This window comes from Zootoca vivipara, chromosome 7 (assembly GCF_963506605.1).
Source record: "Zootoca vivipara chromosome 7, rZooViv1.1, whole genome shotgun sequence".
Lineage (NCBI taxonomy): Eukaryota > Metazoa > Chordata > Lepidosauria > Squamata > Lacertidae > Zootoca > Zootoca vivipara.
Genome location: NC_083282.1, coordinates 74,932,926 through 74,956,015, shown reverse-complemented (window position 1 = coordinate 74,956,015; position 23,090 = coordinate 74,932,926). Strand labels below are relative to the sequence as shown.

The 23,090-nt window shown below is 46.4% G+C and overlaps 1 long non-coding RNA gene across 3 annotated transcripts in view; it reads right to left on the bottom strand.

Moving 5' to 3' along the window:
* Positions 1-341: 341 nt before the first annotated feature.
* Positions 342-23,090, bottom strand: part of LOC132592454 (uncharacterized) — a 33,476-nt gene continuing 10,727 nt past the window's right edge. For 2 of the 3 annotated variants that reach the window (XR_009557935.1, XR_009557937.1), the window contains exon 3: positions 342-1,247. This is a non-coding gene — a long non-coding RNA (uncharacterized LOC132592454). Of the gene's footprint in view, positions 1,248-13,750; positions 14,525-23,090 lie in introns of those variants that run through there. The other variant, XR_009557936.1, reaches the window with a different exon arrangement.

Below are 23,090 nucleotides of genomic sequence, written 5' to 3'. Positions count from 1 at the left end.
GACATGGTGGTTGAGGGGAAAGAGGGTCTCCCCCTGTGACATCACTGGGCCACCCCTAGATCTCAGGAGCCTCCCAGAATCTCAGGTTCTGGGAGGCTCCTTATTTGTCTGGCAACCTTATTTGTCACTAGGGTTGCCAGACTCAATAGAGGACAGGACTTCTGTACCTTTCATTGCCCTGCTCTCTTTTGAGTCTGGAATCCTTAAAGAGAAACCAGCAGACCCTTTGCTTGGAAATTAAACAAAGGGCCTGCTGGTTTCTCTTTAAGGTTTCCAGACTCAAAAGAGAGCAGGGCAATTAAAGGCACAGAAGTCCTGTCCTCTATTGAGTCTGGCAACCCCATTTGTCACTCATATGCTGAAATGATCGCATTCTGAGCCACCAGAAAGTGATGCGTCTGTTCCAAAAGCTCCCTGTGCTCAGGGTTTGAAGCTGAAGTAACTCAAATTCTGGCCCAAGCACCATGCACATGAACCACATAATTATAGAGTTGGAAGGGACTCCAAGGGTCATCAAGTCCAATCCTGTCCAATGCAGCATGGTTCCTCCCCTGATCTAGCTCTCAGCATCCCTTTTAGGAAATCAGCATAATGTTAACCAGGTGTACCAGAGTGGGATCTAGAGGTGGATATAGGCTCCCCCCAATTTTCTATAGTTCATTTGATTTCTATCCCACCTTTCCTCTTGAAGGGGCCCAGGGTGGCAGTTTTTTCCTTCCAGCCCCTATGCTGGAAGCTCCAGAATGGGATACTGAATTCTCTGGGTGTTGTATGTGAAAGCATGAAAGAGACAGAGATGCATTAAAGAGACAACATCTCCGCTGCAATGTGTCATTTGGCCCCAGCAAATTCCAAGCAACCTTCACCCATGCTCCTCCCCGTCATCTCCTGCCATTGCAGCCACTTCACAACATTGGTGGGTGTGTTTAAAAAATAACAAATCAGGTATAGAAACAGGGAAGTTGTTGGGTGAGTTCAGCTCCCCCCCCCAAGCTTCAGGCTCCCCACTTGAATTCTGTAGGTACCCTCCTCTCTGAAGGTCCAGGGAGCAGGAGACAGACTTCTGCTTTCCACATTAGCCATGTCTGCTTGAGGCTGAGTTCTTTCTCCTTCTCATATTTGGAGATGCAGGCAATGGAAACTTCGGCTGCCGCCGCATTCTACTAAGAAATTCTTCAAATTCCCCAGCCTCCCCAGGGTCCTGCCTTAGTTATTTCACATTGTATTGTTCCCATCTGGAAACTGATCTGAAAAGAGAGGACAAGAGTTGAAACAGAACTGAAAATCAGTGACAGGACAAGAAGCTTTTGGGCAGAGGCACGTTAAGCAGGAGACCTAAATGTCTTTGTGAGCTCTTCTGTCCAAAGTGGAAGAAATTGTGCCAATCAGACACATCTGCTTCAGTTGTTTTGGGTGATATGTTTTGTCCCACCTGCTTCCTGTAGGATCAAGGACAGAACTGCTGTTTGTCTGACCTCTCCTTGCACAGTGGTGCAGACCCTATGGGTTTTCTTGACTGGACAATGTCAATGGCAAGGGCAGCATCTTATACACAGACATTTTGTTGGGCTATGCTGAATATTTCTTCACCCTAGGGCTTAATTTGTGTAGGGACACTGGGAAGAAACAAAAGTGCCCCAATCAAGTGCAGTGTGGCCACATTCACCCTATACTATTAAAGCACAAAGAATCCTGGGAGATGCAGTTTACCCCCACAGAGCTACAATTCCCAGCACCCTTAATAAGCTACAGTTCCCAGGATTCTTTGGAGGAAGCCATGTGCTTTAAGTGTTTGATGTGGATGTGAGTTTCTGCCCCCCACTGAATGACAACAGGGAGTTTTCATAATCAAGGATTACAGCAAACGGCTTCCAGATCAGAGAATGCTGTGTCCAGGCAAGCTTGAGTCCCATCATCTTTTCCTACCCTTGAAACACTGCTTTATGGTTCACAAGCTGCCACCTACTAGAAGCCGGGCCCATCCAGCCTTACACAGCAAACGCAACAACATGTCTTTGCGTTTAAGCCAAACACCTTTTACAAATTACTTTGCATGCTTTGAATTCTCAGCCTCTTTACAGGCACTTCAGTAACTCAGATTGATCGTGGCTGGAGCCGGAGTAATTATATTTCCCACTGATTTTGAATTCAATCTGAGCCGCCGTCCTCCCATTCCCGTCCGCCTCCCGATACAGGATGTTCTCTTGGCCTTGCATAGTTTCCAGGCGACATCGTTGCTTTCATAACCAGACTAGACCAAAAGTTTATTTTTCTCGGCTGAATCATACAAACACATAACACAAGACACACTCTCACACACAGGTTGCAGCTGCATCTTTACTGAGTTGGCTAAGGATGCTGAGGAAGGAAGACCCTTCTTGGACTGGTTTATATAAATTGTATATGAGTGAGAGGCCACCAGATATGTTCAGGATGGAGGGCAAAGGAAGAACATCTCCAAAGGAACCACCACAGCAGGGATGGAGAACCTGTGGCTTCCCAGATGTTTAGTAATGCCTACAACTACCACCATCCCTAACCACTGGCCATGCTAGCTCTGGACTGATGGGAGTTAAGGAGTCTGGCAATCTTTTATGGCCACAGGTTCCTCACCTCTGTTGTATACAAAGGTCATAAAGAACTTTTTTTTTTGTTCTGATCTAAAGTGGGAAGATTGATGCACTATTGGGCAAGGCTCCTAGGCCAACCAGAGGCCCTATCCTGGAACACCTGGTTGGCATTCTGAAGCCAGCTGCCATTTTGATTTCCCACAATGCCTATGACATAGTGCCACTCTGGAATACTTGGGGAAATTTAAATGGGAACTGGACTTGCTGTTTGGGGTGCCAGGTTGGCAACATTTCTTTTGTAAGGGGGTTGGCAGGCAGTGGTTCCCTGTGGCGTGTAACAATATTTCAATATTTATCTTGCACCTATTGTTGCCAGTTCTTATGAAATACTGCATTTTAACACTTTTCTCAAATCAGCTTTGATCCAAATTGAGAAAAAGAATGAGCTAGCTGCATTTTGAGCCGGTAATGTTTACACTGGCGTGATATGTGGCACCACCACTGCAAAAACAACCGTTAGGAAAGATTTTCGCTACTCTTTTGTGTCAGTTTTGTGCACATTTATGCACATTGGTGATTTTCTTCAACATATCCTGGTGGAGATACTGGTAATTCTTCATCCCCTCCCCCTCAAACTGTGCTCAAAGGCCTTCTGGTTAAGATCTTGGCTCTTAACTGTTAGGTATAACATTAGGCACCATTATTTCTTTAAAAATGCCAAGCTAAAAGCTTCTGAAAGAGCAAGAGAAGGAGAGAGGTTGCAAAGTGCCACACGGACAGGGGCAGATCTAATACCCATCATTAATGACCTGCTGGCCAATAGGTGTTCATGATAATTGTGCAACCACTACCACATGGCAATCTCAATACTGTATGAATGTGTTGTGTTGCGTTGTGTGTGTGTGTGTGTGTGTGTGTGTTGTTGTTGTTGTTGTTGTTTTGAGATGCAAACTCTGCATTCAGTATTAGGAATCTGATATGCCAAAGCAAAAGCTCAAAGATGGGAGGAATCTGTTTAAAATGTCAGCCAAAAATGGGTAAGAAAGAGAGACATGTGTTGGCCACATTCCTCCCCAGTGTGCCTGTAGCCAGCCAGCCAGCCAGCCACACACACACACACACACACACACACACACACACACGTACTGAGGGATTCGTTAAGGGGCTAGCAGGGTTCTCCTTGTTCCTTCTTCCTTGTGTGCATTGCTGTGGATTGGCTATTGCCCAGAATGGATCGCCAGCCGGCACACTCCCTGATTCCACATCCAGCCCTCCAACCCAGGAGTTGCCTCGAACTCATGTTGCACATTCTCCTTCTCTCTGCAGAGCCACAACCAAATTCAGCTAATTTGGGATTAGAGGAGAAGAGTTTCTACATGAAAGGCCATGCTATGTAGGTTGGTTCAAGAACTGAAGCTTTGTGCCTGGCACAGGCAGGGAAAGAAACTAAACTGAGTTTAGGTGCAGAATAGCATCCCTTCGAACTAGGAAAACTCATTTCCTCCAAACCATGCGCTACTATGATATTAGTGTTGCTGGAAAAGATGTATTTTGAAAATAAATTAAATTCTTCATCCAGGATATAATGAAACACATTTATTACCTGTTTTGCACTCACCCTTTCTCCTCCGTCTCTTGTATACATTTCAAAGCATGAGCAGAGGAAATGCAATCATGCTTTGCAAGTCAACAAAATATTCTTTTGCAATGCTTCCACTAGATGGCATACAATGCCAGAAACCAGACTAGTCCATTGCTAGCCATAGAAAGAAGGGATACCTTTGCACCTGAAATGCCTCTGATGGAATTCATTGTGTTGGCTGCGGCTGTTAAGAGCTAAAGCATTGTCTGAGTCTCAAGACCATGGAATGAGCTACTCTAATGGCTAAAGAGCTATGGGAATGAATCATAGCTCAGTGGCAGAGCAAATGCTTTGCATGCATAAGATCCCCAAGTTGTCCACTTAAAAGGATCAGTTATGGTGGTAGGATAGAACTCTGCCTGAGACCAAGGAGAGGTAATGTAAAGGTAAAGTAGACAATCCTGGGCTATATAGACTAATAGTCTTACTTGGTATTAGGGATTGATTTAGCATTTAAAGGCAAATCTACCTCATTCACACTTTCTGAAACAATGGGTGGGCCCAAACACAGCCCCCCCTTGAAATCAGCACCTCACTGAATTTTGCAAAGTGGTTTTCCAGCCAGGCAATGTCTACCAAAAAATCATACACCGAGGCAAACTGTGCATAGAATGCTTGTACTGTATTAGTGAAAATTGCATACAAGAATGCATTATGCTAGAAAATCCCTTTGAGATATTCCGAAAATTTAGACCACTCCTTCTGGGTTTTCTGGTCTTTTTGTTCTCTTACCCTTCCAGTTAACTTACCTAGCCAAGTCTATCATTTTATCTTTGTTTGATTGTTTGTTTTCTTGGAAAAACTTTAATAAAAATTAAATGAAAAAAGAATAAACACAACAGAGAGAAAGTCCTGCATTTAGGTACAAAATGAATAAAATAAAATAATGGCAGATATATAGGATGAGGAGAAGGGACGTGGGTTGTGCTGTGGTGTAAACCACAGAGCCTAGGGCTTGCCGATCGGAAGGTTGGTGGTTCGAATCCCCATGACGGGGTGAGCTCCCGTTGTTTGGTCCCAGCTCCTGCCAACCTAGCAGTTTGAAAGCATGTCAAAATGCAAATAGATAAATAGGTACCGCTCCAGCAGGAAGGTAAACGGCATTTTTGTGCGCTGCTCTGGTTCGCCAGAAGCGGCTTAGTCATGCTGGCCACATGACCCAGAAGCTGTCTGCGGACAAACGCCGGCTCCCTCGGCCTATAGAGCGTGATGAGTGTGCAACCCCAGAGTCGCCCGCGACTGGACCTAATGGTCAGGGGTACCTTTACCTTTTTGTAGGATGAGGAGACCAGGCTTGGCAGAAGTACATGTTTAAAGGATCTAGTTGTCTTATGTGGTCATGTGCTGAACATGAACCAGCAGCACAATGCTCCTGCTATAAAAGCTATCTTGAACTGCATTGGCAGAAACACTGTGTCCATATCATGAGAAGTAATAGTTCTGTTCTGCAAAGGTCAGACAGGTCCCATCTGGAGTACCGTGTCTGGTTCTGAGTGTCCAATTTAAGGGGTTTGATAAATTGGGGCATACCCAGAGGAGGGTGAATAGGAGAGTGAAGAATCTGGTAACCAGTTTCTACAAGGAATGGTTGAAAGAGCTGGGTATGTTTAACCTGAAGAATAGTCTATCAAGGGGAGACATGATAGTGGTCTTTAAGTACAGTATCTGAAAGGCTATCATGCAAAAGATGGAGCAGTTGTGTTCTCTCTTACTCCATGGCGCAAAAACCAGTTGGTGGTATTTGGAGGAAAGCGGATTTCAGCTAAATATGCAGAGAAATGACAGTAGAACAGACTACCTTGGGAGGTTATGGACTCTCCTCTACTGGAGGCATTGCTGAAGAGGCTGGAAGAAATTCTGTCATGGATGCTGGAGATGCATCCTGAATTGCTGATACTGGCAGAGTGGGCTTGGTTATCTCTAAGATTAAAACGTTTAAAGTGATGTATAAGCACAAAGAGCAATTATTATAGTGACCCAAAAGAACACAATGGTAGGAAATATCAATGCTGTTTCACACCCCACATCCCTTTACTATCGGTCAGCAATACTTTGAGGTGCAGGTAAGTCAACAGGGACCGGTTCACTGGTTCTCCATAGCTTTTGGGCTGCGGGGGTCCCTCAAAGGTCCATTGTGTGTCCTATGAAACCATGGGGAGCTGTCCTCTGGGGATTTGGAGCAAGGGGTCATTAGTAGTATGCTGATGACACACAGCTCTAGTCCATCAGAATCAGGAAAGTCTGTGAAGGTGTCTGGAGGCAGTGATGAATTGGATGAGGGCCAATAAACTGAGGCTGAATCCTGAAAGACTGAAGTGTTGTGGGCAGGTGGTTCTCGTGTCTGGGAATTAGGTGTGTGCCCTGTATTTGGGAGGACTTACAATCTCCCCGAAGCATCAGGGTCATAGTGTGGGAGTACGCCTAGATTCCAGCTTGACACTGGAGTCTCAAGTAGCTTCTGTGGCCAATAATGCTTCTGCCTAGCTTTAGGCTGGTTTGCCAGCTATAGTTGCTCCTGGACTGGGATACTCTAACCTCAGTTGTCCATACTCCAGTGACCTCCGGCTTGGACTACCGCAATGTAATCAATGTGGGGCTGCCCTTGAAGATGGTCTGCAGGCTGCCGCTGGTGCAGAAGGCAACTGCTAGGTTGGTAAGTAGGACAGCCCAGTGGGGCCATGCGACACTAGTCCTGAAAGCACCACACTGGCTGCCAGTGAGCTACTGGGTCCAATTCAAGGTGTTAGTACTAGCACAGTGGTGGCCAAACTTGGCCCTCCAGCTATTTTGGGACTACAGTTCCCATCATCCCTGACCACTGGTCCTGTTAGCTAGGGATTATGGGAGTTGTAGTCCAAAAACAGCTGGAGGGCCATGTTTGGTCACCACTGCACTAGCATATAAAGCCCTAAATTGCATGGGACCCAAGTACCTAAAAGAGGTAATATAAGTCATCACAGGCCCTACGATCAGCAGGTGAGGCCTCCCTGTTTGGTGCTGCTGACCCATGGCAGGGCCTTTCTAGTGGTGGCTTCCTGGCTGTGGAGTGCCCTCCCTAGTGAGGTGTGCCTTTCTCCACCCATCATTTTTAATCTTTCAGGAGGAATTTGAAAACATTCCTGTTTATCTAGGCACTCGGCTCCTGAAGAATGCTGTGCTGGGCAACCCTGAGTGTACTGCCTGAAATAATGTTTTGAATAATGCTTTGAACTGTATCTGATTTTAGAGGTTTTTACTTGTTGTTTTTAGAATGTTTTATTTAGCTGTCATGTTTCTGCTTGCCACCCTGGCCTCCTTTGGGAGGAGAATTTATTCTTTAATTTTAGTTCCCTAGAATAGCCTTAATAGTCTTTTTCAGGGGCAGGAAGGCTTCAGGGTTGTGTTTATCTTTTTAAATAGAACCTTGAAATACACCAATCAGACCAAGGTGAAAAATTGTGGCCTGGGGAGGATGACACTCTTAGAATTAAGAAACAGGGTGCCTGTGAGCACATAACTCAGCCAAGAAATTTGGATGCAGTGCCAGAACTTGTTGCACACAAAGGTCTGCCCCTCTCAGCTTTCTTCATCTCAGCATCATAATTCCAAATGCGAGGGGAGGTCTTTTTGCGGTTGCTAAGCTGTTGCTAAACAGAATTCTTGCTAGTCTTGCTGCAAATGACTCAGAGATCTACCAGTAAATCCCAATCTACTGTTTGCCCACATATGGTCTTTCTAATGGGACATGTACACAGGACTTTCTCAAAACACTGTGCTTCATTTACAGCATTAGCCAAGGTTGTCTATAGAGAGCATTTTACACCAACCTGACCTAGCCTGTCTCACTAAAATCACCTACCCGTAGAGCTATTGCTCCAAAGGCACTTTGCTGCAGCACACTTTCATTGAGTGCTACCCATTTCCTTGGATTAACCTAGTGCAATTGATACACAAAGGAAGTACCGTTTTTTTTTTTTGTAGGGGCAGGCTGTGGAGAAGGCAGATAAGCAAACAGATTAGCTCTGTGAATAGCTCAGATCGGTGCCACCTGAGCTGGGAAGTAAGGATAACTTCCAGTGCGGACATGAATTACCGATTATAGACTCACTGCTATGTTCGAAAGCTCTAGTCTATATAAACAGGGTGCCTGGGAAAAAATATCCATCACTGTGTGGGGAGGGGGTGCACAGGAGGTCTGCCGGTACTGGCTCACAACATTCACTACACAACACAGCTATAAATAATTTAGGAGAGGAGCTGAGCTCTTTCTCAAAGCAAAGTTTGCCAAGGGGAACAAAGGCAGACAGAACTGCACTCTGATCAGAGCGTGTTTAACAATTCAGCTGCTTCACACAAGCCCCATGGGATCACAGCGATCAGACTTGGTTTTTACAATCATGCAAAAAGACTAAACAGTCACAGAATGAGAATAGCGTGCTTTAACATTTTGCAGGAATAATAATAATAATAATAAACCCAGCTGTGCTGCTTGATGATATCAGACAGAGCTTATCAAATGATGAGGTTTAATTGATGGCAAGGTTCAGGAATTCACTCTTGTCCAGACTTCCAGTGATGGCGTGGTGTAGCAAAGCAGGAGAGACAATTACTGCACAGGATTTGAGATAGCCTTTAGAAAGCACGTCTCACAATGAATGAGGAGGAGATGGATACGCTGATATTGAAATAATTACCGGTATCCCTGTGGGCTTGGATTATGAATTCTTTCTTGTCTTTGGCTGACTTATTATTTACTGTTGGCTTTCCTGCTGGCAATATTGAATTTAACCTCCTCGCTTTAATTCCTTGCTTCTTCCTGGCTGGCTGGGAACAGAGAGTTACAGGGAATCCAGTTGTACATCCATCCTTCTTCAGTATGTATCTTGCCTGCCCTCACTACAGACCTTATGGCAGGAGCTGTGCAATAAGCCCCATGAAAGGCAGGCTGCATTTGGATGCGTGTCGCCCAAATGTTTGCTCTTCAGTTATTCCTAAAGATCTCTGAATGCTGAGTCTGAATAAGAGCCCAAAACCAATTTCCTTTTTTTGGGGGGGGGCTTTGAGCAAAGTGGAGATCAGGATGCTCCATAGAGCCAGCTGACACTTAGCATTATCCAAATAGGTTTCTTTTCATTGGCTAGAAAAAATAAATGGGGTCCTTTGCCTCAATAACCAAATGGTCAGTCCACCTCACCCCCAAAATCAGGGGTGATAATAATACGGATTTACATATGCGTTAGAATCATAGAATCATAGAGTTGGAAGAGACCACAAGGGCCATCCAGTCCAACCCCCTGCCAAGCAGGAAACACCATCAAAGCATTCTTGACATATGCCTGTCAAGCCTCTGCTTAAAGACCTCCAAAGAAGGAGACTCCACCACACTCCTTGGCAGCAAGTTCCACTGCCGAACAGCTCTTACTGTCAGGAAGTTCTCCCTAATATTTAGGTGGAATCTTCTTTCTTGAAGTTTGAATCCATTGCTCCGTGTCCGCTTCTCTGGAGCAGCAGAAAACAATCTTTCTCCCTCCTCCATATGACATCCTTTCATATATTTGAACAGTTAGACTGTTGTAGTAAAGTTTTGAGGTGAAACAGAATGCAATATACTAAAATGAGTCTACAGGAAGGGATCACATTTTTGAATGCTCCTATGGATAAACATAGGACACGGGTGGCGTTGTGGTGGCTTGCTGATCGGAAGGTCAGTGGTTCAAATCCCCACTACGGGGTGAGCTCCCATTGTTCGGTCCCAGCTCCTGCCCACCTAGCAATTCAAAAGCACATCAAAGTGCAAGTAGATAAATAGGTACCGCTCCGGCGAGAAGGTAAATGGCGTTTCTGTGCACTGCTCTGGTTCGCCAGAAGTGGCTTAGTCATGCTGGCCACATGACCCGGAAGCTGTCTGCGGACAAACACCGGCTCCCCCGGCCTATAGAGCGAGGTAGGTGCACAACCCCAGAGTCATCCGCGACTGGACCTAATGGTCAGGGGTATCTTTACCTTTACCTTTATGGATAAACATATTCCCATGTAGAAAACTTGCATAGCAAGAAGCACTCTGAGATGAAATCTTTTTTTCTTTTAAAAAAGATTTTATTTGTATATTTTACACAAATAAAATTGTTGTTGTTTAGTCGTGTCCGACTCTTCATGACCCCATGGACCATAGCACGCCAGGCACTCCTGTCTTCCACTGCCTCCTGCAGTTTGGTCAGACTCATGTTCGTAGCTTCGAGAACACTGTCCAACCATCTTGTCCTCTGTCGTCCCCTTCTCCTAGTGCCCTCAATCTTTTCCATGTAGTTTTCTTGCCAGGGATACTGGAGTGGTTTGCCAGTTCCTTCTCCAGGTGGATCACGTTTAGTCAAAACTCTCCACTATGACCTGTCCATCTTGGGTGGCTCTGCATGGCATAGCTCATAGCTTCTCTGAGTTATTCAAGCCCCTTCGCCACGACAGGGCATTGATCCATGAAGGGGATCATTTTTATTTGTATATTTTACACAAATAAAATACAGTTAATCAAACATTATCCCATATACATTCACTTAAACAGTTGACTTCCCTCCCACCTTTTCATGGTTTCCTCATGATTATTTTTTGCTACGATGGTGTGAGCTCCCGTTGCTTGGTCCCAGCTCCTGCCAACCTAGCAGTTCGAAAGCACGTCAAAGTGCAAGTAGATAAATAGGTACCGCTACAGCGGGAAGGTAAATGGTGTTTCCGTGCGCTGCTCTGCTTTGCCAGAAGCGGCTTTGTCATGCTGGCCACATGACCTGGAAGCTGTATGCCGGCTCCCTCGGGCCAATAACGTGAGATGAGCGCCGCAACCTCAGAGCCAGTCACGACTGGACCTAATGGTCAGGGGTCCCTTTACCTTTACTGCATATTATAATTTATCTATACCTTCTTTTCTTAACTTTATTCTCAAAGTAACTTTTAATGGCTGAATTTACTCCAAGCCTGCTAGTGTACTAACATGTCCACAATACTTTTTTTAATAGTCTACAAATATTTTCCAATCCTCCTTGAAGGCTGTTTTAACTATAACACCCATCCTAAAGGATCTTCATTGGCTCCCAGTGTGTTTCCGAGCACAATTCAAAGTGTTGGTGCTGACCTTTAAAGCCCTAAATGGCCTTGGCCCAGTATACCTGGAGGAGTGTCTCCACCCCCATTATTCTGCCCAGACACTGAGGTCCAGCTCTGAGGGCCTTCTGGCAGATTCCTCCCTGCGAGAAGTGAGGTTGCAGGGAACCAGGCAGAGGGCCTTCTTGGTAGTGGCGTCCTGACTGTGGAACACCCTTCCTTCAGATGTTAAGGAGATAAAGCACTAAACAACATTTAGAAGGTATCTGAAGAAGTGTGCATGCACACGAAAGCTCATACCAAAATAAAAACTTAGTTGGTCTTTAAGGTGCTACTGAAGGAATTTTTTTATTTTACTTCGACCCAGACCAACACGGCTACCTACCTGTAACCAAGACATCTGAAGGCAGCCCTGTATTGAGAAGTTTTAATGTTTGATGCTTTATTATGTTTTTTATATTCTGTAAGCTGCCCAGAGTGGCTTGGGAAACCCAGATGGGTGGGGTATTATAATAATAATAATAATAATAATAATAATAATAATAATAATAATACCGTAATAATTACTACTACTACTACTATGAACTATGGCAGGATTCCTCAAACCCGGCCCTCCAGATGTTTTGAGACTACAGTTCCCATCATCCCTGACCACTGGTCCTGCTAGCTAGGGATCATGGGAGTTGTAGGCCAAAAACATCTGGAGGGCCGAGTTTGAGGAAGCCAGCACTACGGGAAGAAGTGTGCCCTGCGTCCCCTAAGCTAGCTTGCTGCGTTGAGGTTCGATGGAGGATGCTGTCCCATCACTTGTCAGAGACATGACTGAAGGGGATGAGATTGAGGAGGAATGGTGGAGATTGCCACCCCCCCTTCTCCTGACTCTTCCAGAGGAGATGGAAGCAGTACTGATTTACAGCAGGGGTTTGAGGAAGATCACAGCTCAGAGATAGAAGAACAAAAGAGTTGGGAAGTGTTAGGAGAAGGGGGGAGGGGAGGCTGAGCAGCCAGCTGACACGTTGTCACTGGAGAGTATTTCTGACCCTCCCTTCTCCTAGAACTCGCGTTTGCTAAGGGTGCAGGAACAAAGGACGCAGAGGCACTTGGCCATGAGCAGCCACCGCAAATGGAAATGCTGTTGCTAGGAAGAAGGGAGGAGATGCTCAGTTGGAGCAACGTCATTGTCAGGGCTTGTTGCATCCTTTTGTCTCTTGCTATTATGAATTAATAAAGTCATTTAAAAAGGACTCTACCTTGTTTCCTCTGCTTATTGCTGCCACAAGGGAGGAAGAGAATTCCGAATGGGGCTGTACCAATCAGTGTCTGTACATGGATGGGGTTGGGGGTGAGGAAACACTTTCTTGTCCTTCATACCAGACAGCAAAGTGTCTTGAGGTGGCCCTACAAGAGACAGAGTAAGGGTATCAAGCTGGAAATCAGCTGGCAGTGACCTCTTCCCAAGCTAATAGGCCATATGTTGTGGGACTCCCTGCATCTCACAAGCCACAATGGCTGCAGAAACAGATGGAAAGAAAGGAGATTGCTTGGCAGCCAGCCCACCTCACAAGGTTCATGCTTGCTTTGCCTCTGTTACATACGTTAAGTATGATTACAATATCATCTTCCTTTATTTGTTTATGATGCCAGAACTAATAATCTTGCTAGTGCATGAAGCTTACTTGAAACTCTAGATGTTGTTTAGTTTCCTTGGGAACAATATTTGCATTTTCTAAGTGGGAGGGAAATGTAAATTCTGAAGTCAAGGTTTCCCAAATGGTTTGGAGGGACGTGGCAATCACAAAGCTGTTTTTCATACTGCTTGCTTACATTCAATAAATGCTCTCCTCCTTTAATGTAAAGCAAGTGTATCTGTTTCCATTTGGCAAATATCAGAGGGTATGCTGAAAATCTTATTTGAGATGCAACTGGCATCGTCATCCAAGGGCACAGGCTTGCCAGCCAAGCTGCACAAAATCTGAATTGCTTGCACTGGTTTCCTCATTTCTATAGTAACACAGGAGGACGACTGCCAGTTCCAGATGCAAAGGAATGTGATTCTCGTCCTTATGTCAACTCTTGTCTTACACAACTGGCTACAGAAATAGAGTCCAACTGTGGAAAATGAAGAGGCTGACATCGTGATTTCATTATGCAACTAATGAAATTGTATGTAAGATATGCCACAACCAAGTGTGCAAGTTGCATCACTGAGAAAGGTGTGGAGTCTTCTTTCCCTCCGTGCACCTAAAAGAGAATCACCAGGGTGCTAGATGTAATCTGCGGCGGTGTGTGTGTTCCACTTTATGTTCCCTCTCTAGGGAAAAAATAAGGACAGGCATAGGCGACCTTGGCTCTCCAGGTGTTTTGGAACTACAACTCCCATGATCCCTAGCTAACAGGGCCAGGGGTCAGGGATCATGGGAGTTGTAGTTCCAAAACACCTGGAGAGCCAAGGCTGCCTATGCCTGAATAAGGACATACTACTTTTTCTGGGTGACTTTTCGAGGGACTGTGCTGTGTACTTTCTAAAGCAGAAAAGTGAAACAGCGAAGACATTCAGAAAGTACATCACCAGGGTGAGCAATAAGATTCAAAGGAAACCCACAACCTTGGTCAGCAAAAACCCTTCAGACATTTAAAGATGGCTGTTGTACCACCTCCCATCTTCTCTTCTCCATTGCTTTTTCCAATGGATGATTGAGCCCCTCTAGAAGCTCATTGATTTGCAACTGCACATGGAATCGGCCTGGCCCATACTGGTCTTTGACACCTCATTAAATGACACCTAGCATAGGGCACAAAGGAACTGATATCAGCAGCCATGGCAGTTCTGTGGTTGACATGCTGCCTGGTTCCCATGCTGCCTTCCCCTGAGCAACTATGAAATCTAATGAGGCGGGATCAAATCCCTCTGGGGGACACTTAGTCAGTGAACAGCCTTGATAAAATCTTAAGTATGGGCCATTGGCTGTTTTCACATTTGTGGTTTTGGCCTCCTTTCTTCCTTGGTATTTCCAGAAAATTACAGCCGCTTCCTTCTGCTTCCTGAGCCCAGCAGGGTGGCTGTTGGCATAAGGTTTATAATATGGGATTCTTCACTGGTTTCAGACTTGCTTTCCCTCAACTCTGCGAGTTATACAATACGGGGCAACGCTTCTCTGTATTGTTACATGGTCCTTCCCCACGTGGTGAGATGTTCTCAGGGCAGTGTGGTGGAATTTCATTTCCTTTGGAAGCGAGAGCGCTGGAGAGAGAGAGAGAGACTCATTTGGTCTTTGCAATATTTGTTTTATGTGTAAGTATTTAAGCAGAGGATAAGCAGAGCCAAAATAGACACTCCTGCAAAGTAGATCCTCAGAGAGCAACTTGGCCACTCTAAGGATGCACCCCAGTTTAAGTTTACTCCAGATAGAGCAGTGATGGGCAACCTTTTGAGCTTAGTGTGTCAAAATTCGCCAATAAACCGAGCATAACTCGGGTGGTGTGTCACTTTGAGAAAAAAAACATAATTTCGTGATATTTATAGTTTAAATAACAAAAATGTATAATTGTAATATATACTGTAACTGTATTTAATAAACCAAAAACTAATTATTTAACCAAACCAAACCAAAAACCCCTTATTTATCACAAAGTGCCCAGAGTTGTTGAGATTTTTGGGGGGAGCTGCTGACCAAAGTTTTGGAGGTTTTTTTTGGGGGGGGTGCAAAAGTTGCTTTGCTTTTTGGGGGGGATGCCCCAAAGCTGCTGTGCTTTTTTGGGGGAAAGAGAACAGAAATAAATGACAAATAATACCTTCGCTGGAACTAACACGCAGCACCGACATAGTCTGCCAAAGCGCCAAAAACTCCAGCACAGAACGGATTAAATAAATGAATGCTGTTACACCCAATCACAGTCTGCCAAAGCATCAGAAAAAACAGCACAGAAAGGGTTAAAAAACCAATCTCTGGCTACCAGCAACAACAAAGGATCCAGGTTTTAACAGCGGAGACAAGCTGTGTAGGAGAGACAAGCTTTAGCGGAGACAAGCTGTAGGAGGAGCGGAAGAACAAATGGGGGGGACAACAACAATAGCACGAATGGGCCGATGGGGCATGTGCCAGCAGTGAGGGCTCTGTGTGTCACATCTGACACGTGTGTCATAGGTTCGCCATCACTGAGTTAGAAACTCTTAGATTTCTCTATATGTTTCTGGACCAGCCCTACCATTAGGTAGAGTGAGCTGGCTGCCTCAGGCATCAGATAATGGAAGACAGCAAGCAGCTTGTCGGAGGACAAGCAGCCTGCTCTGTGGGCGCCTCCCACCCCCTGTTAACCTTGGGCCGGCTGCCATTCTTTTAGCCTAACCTAGCTCACAGTGTTATTGTGAAGATCAAATGGGGGTAGGAAAGACGCATGTAAACCAGTCCTTCCTTGGCAGAACAGGGATTAAGATGTAACACATAGAGCATACATACTCCTTATTGAACTGAGAGTGTGGTACAGGAGTAACTGCAGGAGGAGATGTTGAGAGTCAGGAGGAGACACATACCCTGCAACATTTGTTGGATGAAAATAGGGATCTTCTAAACAACAACAACAATAATGTTTATACCCCACACATCTGACTGGGTTGCCCCAGCCACTCTGGGTGGCTTCCAACATATATAAAAAGCATAATAAAAAGTTAAACATAAAAAACCCTTCCCTATACAGGGCTGCCTTCAGATGTCTTCTAAAGGTTCTATAGCTACTTATCTCCTTTGTTCAGGGGTCACATAACTCCATACTCTCCAACATTTATCCAATGACAATAGGAACAGCCTAACATTCTGAAGGAAATCAGCCCCGAGTGCTCACTGGAAGGACAAATCCTGAATCTGAGGCTACAATACTTTGGCCACCTCATGAGAAGAGAAGACTCCCTGGAAAAGACCCTGATGTTGGGAAAGATGGAGGGCACTTGGAGAAGGGGACGACAGAGGACGAGATGGTTGGACAGTGTTCTCGAAGCTACGAACATGAGTTTGATCAAACTGCGGGAGGCAGTGGAAGACAGGAGTGCCTGGCGTGCTATGGTCCATGGGGTCACGAAGAGTCGGACACGACTAAACGACTAAACAACAACAACAAGGAAAAGCAGGACATTCTGAGATCAAATCAGAAACCAAGGCAGCTTCTGTAAATCAGGGACTGTCCCTGGAAAATAGGGATACTTGGAGGGTCTGGTGACATGGCCCATAGCAGGTTTTGAAAAATGCAAATAGTATCAGCTGGGAGGGGTTGATATTCCCTGGAACTATAGCAGGTGTGCCCCTGCCCCAAAACAAGGATCAGTTTCAAATGAAGGAGTTTCCTTAAGACTACTGCAGGGGAAGAAGGGGTTAATTTCCCACTCCATTCACACACATACACTCACACACTCCAAGCTCTTTCCCCAGCTGATTCTATTTCTTCTTTTTATAATCTCCACATTAAATGCAAAAACACATTTCACATCACATCAGGTTTGGCCTTAAGACCAAGATCATGATGCAAAAGCCATTACTGCTGTTGTTATAACATATCTTCAGTGGAATGCATGGTACAAGCACAAGAGAATAGGTCCCTTTCCCAAGGTGCTTCCAAGTCAAGAAATCCATACAGGAACAGCAGAGGAAGGAGAGGGAAGTGAAAGCAGGGCAAACTGCGGAGCAATGTGTACACCATGATATTCTCTTTTTAAAGTCTGCCGCCTCAATGGTTGTGGGGGAAGCTTGGAACAGGGGTGGAATATTCAGAAAATCTTGATGCTGAGTTTATCCACGTGGATTTCATTTTTCCTAATTCCCATATTAAACCATAATATTGTCAGGAAGAGAGTTCCCCATGCGCCCCACCACACTCTGGGCCCAGTTCTACTAAAAGACATATTTTTCACCCAGGCTTTCCCTGACCCAGAGACTGGGCCCTGCTTAATAATAATAATGGTAATAAATTATTTTTACCCTGCCCATCTGGCTGGGTTTTCCCAGCCACTCTGAGTGGCTACCAACAGAATATTAAAAACACGATAAAACACCAAACAATAAAAACTTCTCTAAACAGAGCTGCCTTCAGATGTCTTCTAAAAGTCAGATAGTTGTTTATTTCCTTGACATCTGATGGGAGGGCGTTCCACAGGGCAGGCGCCACTACCGAGAAGGCCCTCTGCCTGGTTCCCTGTAACCTCGCTTCTCGCAGTGAGGGAAACCACCAGAAGGCCCTCAGAGCTGGACCTCAGTGTCCGGACTGAATAGTGGGGGTAGAGACGCTTCTTCAGGAATACTGGGCCGAGGTCGTTTATGTAATTCAATCCTCTGTTTTGTTTTTTATAAGATTTTATGCTGCTGTTTTATTGGTTTTGCCTGGTATTTTTGTTTTAATGATATTGTTTAGTTTTTATATTAATGATATTGTTTAGTTTTTATATTGTATAAACACTTAACAGATTCAAAAATTAAGCTGCTGGTAAATGATTTTAAATAAATAAATAAAAATTTTGCATACTAAGTGCATTATTATACCAATTGTTACACATCTCAAATTATATTGTGATTTTTCCAAAAAGAATCCTCATAAAAATTCATCAGAATAAATGCATTTTCTATATGCAGCCTTGAGTAATATGCACATTTCTGCATATTAGAGCACTACTACTACTATAGAGCACTTTGGCATGTGTGTGTGTGTGTGTGTGTGTGTTTACTGATAAAGTGATTTTTATGCACTCTCCTGAATATATGCATTTTTCTAAATGTTGGTTAGTTGGAGAACTGCATCACACAATGCAGATAAGTTCAACTTTCAAAGCATAGCTGTGTTTTGGTTCTCATTTTGTTCCGGAAAGTGCAACTTTGATAGATTTTGTCTACTCTCCTTTTTAAACTTTCTAAGCTGGTGGCCACTAATGCATCTTGTGGGAGTGAATTCTACACCTTAGCTATGCACTGTGTGAAGAAGTACGTTTGTCTGTTCTGAATTTCCTATCATTCATTGGATAATTCCCAAGTTCTCATATGACCACACATGCACACAAAACATCTCCCTATCCTCTTTTGTCACACCATGTACAATTTTATACCCCTCTATCATTTCCCTGTCTAAGTTACTTTTCTTCCCCTAAAGTATAAAGCCCCGTTTTTTTAGCCGTTTCTCATAGGGATGTTTTCCCATCCTTTGACAATTTTCATTGCTCTTTTCTGCACCTCTACCTTTCCTACAGCATCATTTGCAGGAACCAGAACTTTGCACAGCACAGCAAGCATGGCCACAGTATAGATTTTCAAAAGAAAAGGCAGTTTCATCATGGGCAGTTTTGTTTTTTACCCCCTTTCCTCCAGTTTAAGCTTTCACACCCACCAAGACCTGGATTTTGTCAATATCTAAGTAGCAACGAAAAACGGCCCTCGGTAACCCCCACAATTGTTTTATGAGGTGGCCTGAATCTTTCAGAGAGCAAACACACTAGTTTGAATCCGTTATACAGAGATCACTCCTGATAAAACCCATGGGATTTCTTTCAAAGCATAATATTGGATTGGAATGCAAGACAAATGGGCAGGTAAGCGCTCACTCACTCCGCATATTTGCGTGTAGAGACCCTTTAACCTGGCCTAGAAATAAATTCAGACAGGACTCAAATTTTAGGTTTGGCTTTTGGCAGAATTTAGGCCACAACTTTCTTGATTACAAATGAAGTGAGTGGTTGCATAGGCTCTGGTTCAAAAGGTACCTAGGGTAGCGCTGACTCTGGACAGCAGCCAGGAGTAAGCCAGGTGAACACCTGGGACGGGGGCTGACGACCGCTGGGCCCGGGTTGCGTGCCGAGGCACCCCCAATAACTCACACTGACACCATAATTTTTATTAAGGTTTTTGGCATTAAAATTTGGCCACAACTTTTTTATTAAAATACAATCAAAATGTGAGTGGTTGCTTAGTCATTGGTTCCCAGCCATCTGTCTCCCGCCTGGGACAGATCTGACTCCCTCTAGCCTAGTAGGGGAGTGAGTAAGTAAGCACAAGCCCTTCTTTGTCCTCTCCCCAGATGCTCCCCAAGGCTCATGCGTGGTCCTGACCCCTAGCGGGGATAAACAGACAAACATGTGGAGCCCGGGATTCCTTTAAAGGAATACTTCTACCGTGTTTCTCATATTATAAGACATGTCTTATATTTATTTTTTCCTCAAAAAAACACACTATGGCTTATTTTCAAGGGATGTCTTATTTTTTTCTTCCTTCTCCTGCTGTGGCCGGCATTGCTGCTGCACCTATCACTATGTCTTATTTTCGGGGTATGTCTTATATTCCTTGAATGCTTAAAAATCCTGCTATGGCTTATTTTATGCGTATGTCTTAAAATATGAGAAACAGGGTGTCAGAGGGCTTGGTGTGGCTACTCTAGAGTAACGACTCCAGCATGGTCTTTTAAGGCTTTTATTAAGTGCTGATTATTTACAGTGTTCAGAGCAATGAAAATGCATCCTTAAGGTGAGGTGTCAGAACTCCCGAATGGCGATTGGCGCGTTTTCTTCCAGCACCACAACTTTGGCAGACCCAACCTCTTCCCCCTACGTTTGCGTCGCAATTCGGGAGTTGGGGGGATTGGCCTCCCCCCCGTGCGTCCAACTTCCTGTCCCACCTGAGGCATGGGCTCCACAACCCTGCCTGAGCCTCGGACACCACTTCCTGACTCTCCGCTGGAGGCAGAGCTCTCCTTACTCTCTCCAGCGCTTGGTGATGGGCTGGAACTTAAGATGGGAGGGACTTCCCTGTATCCCTTGTCCCTCACATCCACCCCCCTCCCAGGCTCCTCTCTCCCCCTCCCTAGTGGCTCTCTGCTTGCTGGGGACGAGTGAAATCCCAAGAAGTCCGTGGCATCCGAGCCTGTGGGTGTGAAAATTTCCCCCCAATCCTGCGATCTCTCTCCTTCCCCCTGAGAAGACGGAAACCCCAAGAAGTCAGTGGCATCAGAGCTGGTGGGAGTAAAAATGTTCTGCCAGTCCTCTCCTGCCTCTGACGTCGTCGACCTCGGTGAAACCCACACCTCTTCTTCCGTGTCCTCAAATTCCGCTTCCCATCTCCATGGGGAGCTGCTACCTGCTATCCCTTCCTCCTGCTCTTCCCCCTCTCCCTCCCTTTCCATGTGCCAGGGCTTGGGCCTGTGGGGGAACAGGGCGTGGAACTCTTCCACTAAAAATTCCTCAGGTACTTCCGTGGCCGGTATCCACTCATTGTGGGATGGCGGAGTGTCCTCCCATGCTATCAGGTACTCCAGCCCTCTCACCCCTCTCCTTGAGTCTAAAATCTCAGTTGCCTCATTGAGCTGTCGGGCGTTTCCCGTCTCCCCCCCTCCCTCTGGAGGTTGATCGCTGTCCCTGAACCTGGTACTTTCCCTGTACGGCGACAGCAGTGATCTATGAAACACTGGGTGCACTCTCATGTCCTCCGGCAGTGCTAGCCTGAAGGCTACCGGGTTGACCTGTTGCGTGACCGTGAAGGGGCCCAGCCTCCTGGGTGCTAACTTTTTGCATCGCCCCCTGGTGGGAAGACCTTCCGAGGATAACCAAACCTTGTCCCCCACCCTGATGACCTCTCCCGGCCGCCTGTGGCGATCTGCCCCCTTCTTGTACGCTTCCTTGGCCCTCTCCAAGTGTTCTCTGAGCTGCTGGTGCACCGTCTCCAGGTCCTCTGCCCAATCCTCTGCCTGTGGGCCCTCTTCCTCCTCCTCCCCCTCCCTCTCCGGGAAAGATCTGAGGTCGCGCCCGTAGTTGGCCTTAAAGGGCGACACCCCTGTGGAGACGTGCACCGCATTGTTGTAGGCAAATTCTGCTAGTGGCAGGCGATCCACCCAGTCCGTTTGCCTCTGGCTGACGTAACATCTCAGGTACTGCTGCAGAATGGCGTTGACCCGCTCCGCCTGTCCATTGGTCTGCGGGTGCCGAGCCGTCGACAAGCTGACCTCCACCTGCAGGAGGTTCATTAGCCGTCGCCAGAACCTGGAAACAAATTGGCGGCCACGATCCGAAATAACTCTTAAAGGCAATCCATGCAGTCGGAATACGTGGTCCACAAACAGTTTGGCCGTCTCTTCTGCCGAGACCGCCCTGGCACACGGTATAAAGTGGCACATTTTGGACATGAGGTCCACCACCACCAACACTGCGGTCTTGCCCCTGGACGACGGCAGGTCTGTGATGAAGTCCATGGACACTACTTCCCACGGCCTGTGCGGTGTGGCTAATGGCTCCAGCAAACCTGCTGGTGGCGCTCTGACCACCTTTGCTCGCTGGCAGGTGTCACATCCCCTGACATAATCCCGAACATCCTCCCGCACCCCTGGCCACCAGAAGTGTCTCATGACTAGGTGAGTGGTTTTGTCCCTTCCGAAATGACCCGCCGTTGGGTTGTCGTGCATCTGCTTGAGAACCTTACCTCTCAGCTGTTTGGTTGGGAGGTACAGGGCTCCCCTGTAAAAAAGCAAACCCCTCCTTTCCTCAAAGTCTTTGGCCTGCTCCCTCCCCCCTCTCAGGTCTCTGAGGATGCGGGTGGCAAATTCATCCGCTGCCGTCAGTGCTGTGAGTTCTGCCTCGCTCACCACTGCTGCACCGCATGACCATGCAGATGGGGGGAAAACGTGCCTGGGTGCTGGTGGCAACTCCTCCTCCATGTACTCTGGCTTGCGGGAGAGGGCATCCGCCCTGACGTTCTGCTCCCCCGGGATGTAGTGGATGGAGAAGTTGAAGTTCGAGAAGAACTCTGCCCACCGTATCTGCCGCTGGTTGAGCACCCTGGCCGTTTCTCCAGAACTCCAGGTTCTTGTGGTCTGTGCACACCTGGATGGGGTGCTTGGCGCCCACCAGGAAGTGTCGCCAGTGCTGGAACGCAGCGTGGATCGCGAGAAGTTCCCTATCAAACACTGTGTAGTTGCGTTCAGGCTGGGTCAGCTTCCTGGAGAAGAAGGCACAGGGTCTCCACTCTCTGTTGGTGTCCAGTTGCAACAGAATCGCTCCCACAGCTTTATCAGAAGCATCTGTCTCCAGGCGTAGGGGCGCATCCTGCACCACGTGGAACAGGTGCTGGTCTGAAGCGAATACTCTCTTGAGGCTTTCGAACGCTGCTTGTGCCTCTGGTGTCCACCTGAACTTCTGCTTGCCTCTCAGGCAGTCGGTGATGGGAGCCGTGACACGAGAGAAGTTCTTGATGAACTTCCTGTAGAAGTTAGCGAAGCCTAGTAGGCGTTGGGCATCTTTGCGCGTCCTGGGGCTGTGCCAGTCCAGGATGGTCTGCACCTTGTCCTTGTCCATCGCCAGCCCCTTGTCTGACAGCTTGTAGCCCAGGAAGTCCACCTCCTTGGTGTGAAACTTGCACTTCTCCAGCTTCACATACAGGTGGTTGTCCTTCAGGCGCTGCAACACCTCCCTGACATCCTTCACATGCTGCACTGGGTCATTGGAATAGATAAGGATGTCATCCAGAAAGACCAAGCAGTTCTTGAAGAGGAGGGACCCCAGGACGTGGTGCATGAAGGCCTGGAAGCAGGCTGAGCCCCCTTGCAACCCAAAGGGCATCACCAGATATTCAAAAGAGCCCAGAGGCGTGAACATCGTGGTTTTCCATTCATCGCCCTCCCGGATCCTGATCAAGTTGTACGCCCCTCTTAGGTCTAGCTTGGTGAAAATCTTGCCCCTGCGTGCCGCTGTCAGAAGATCATCCACTCTGGGCATGGGGAAAGCCACTGGCTCTGTCACTGAATTCAGCCGTCTAAAATCCACCACCAGACGGCGCTGTTGCGTGTCTTTCTTGTCC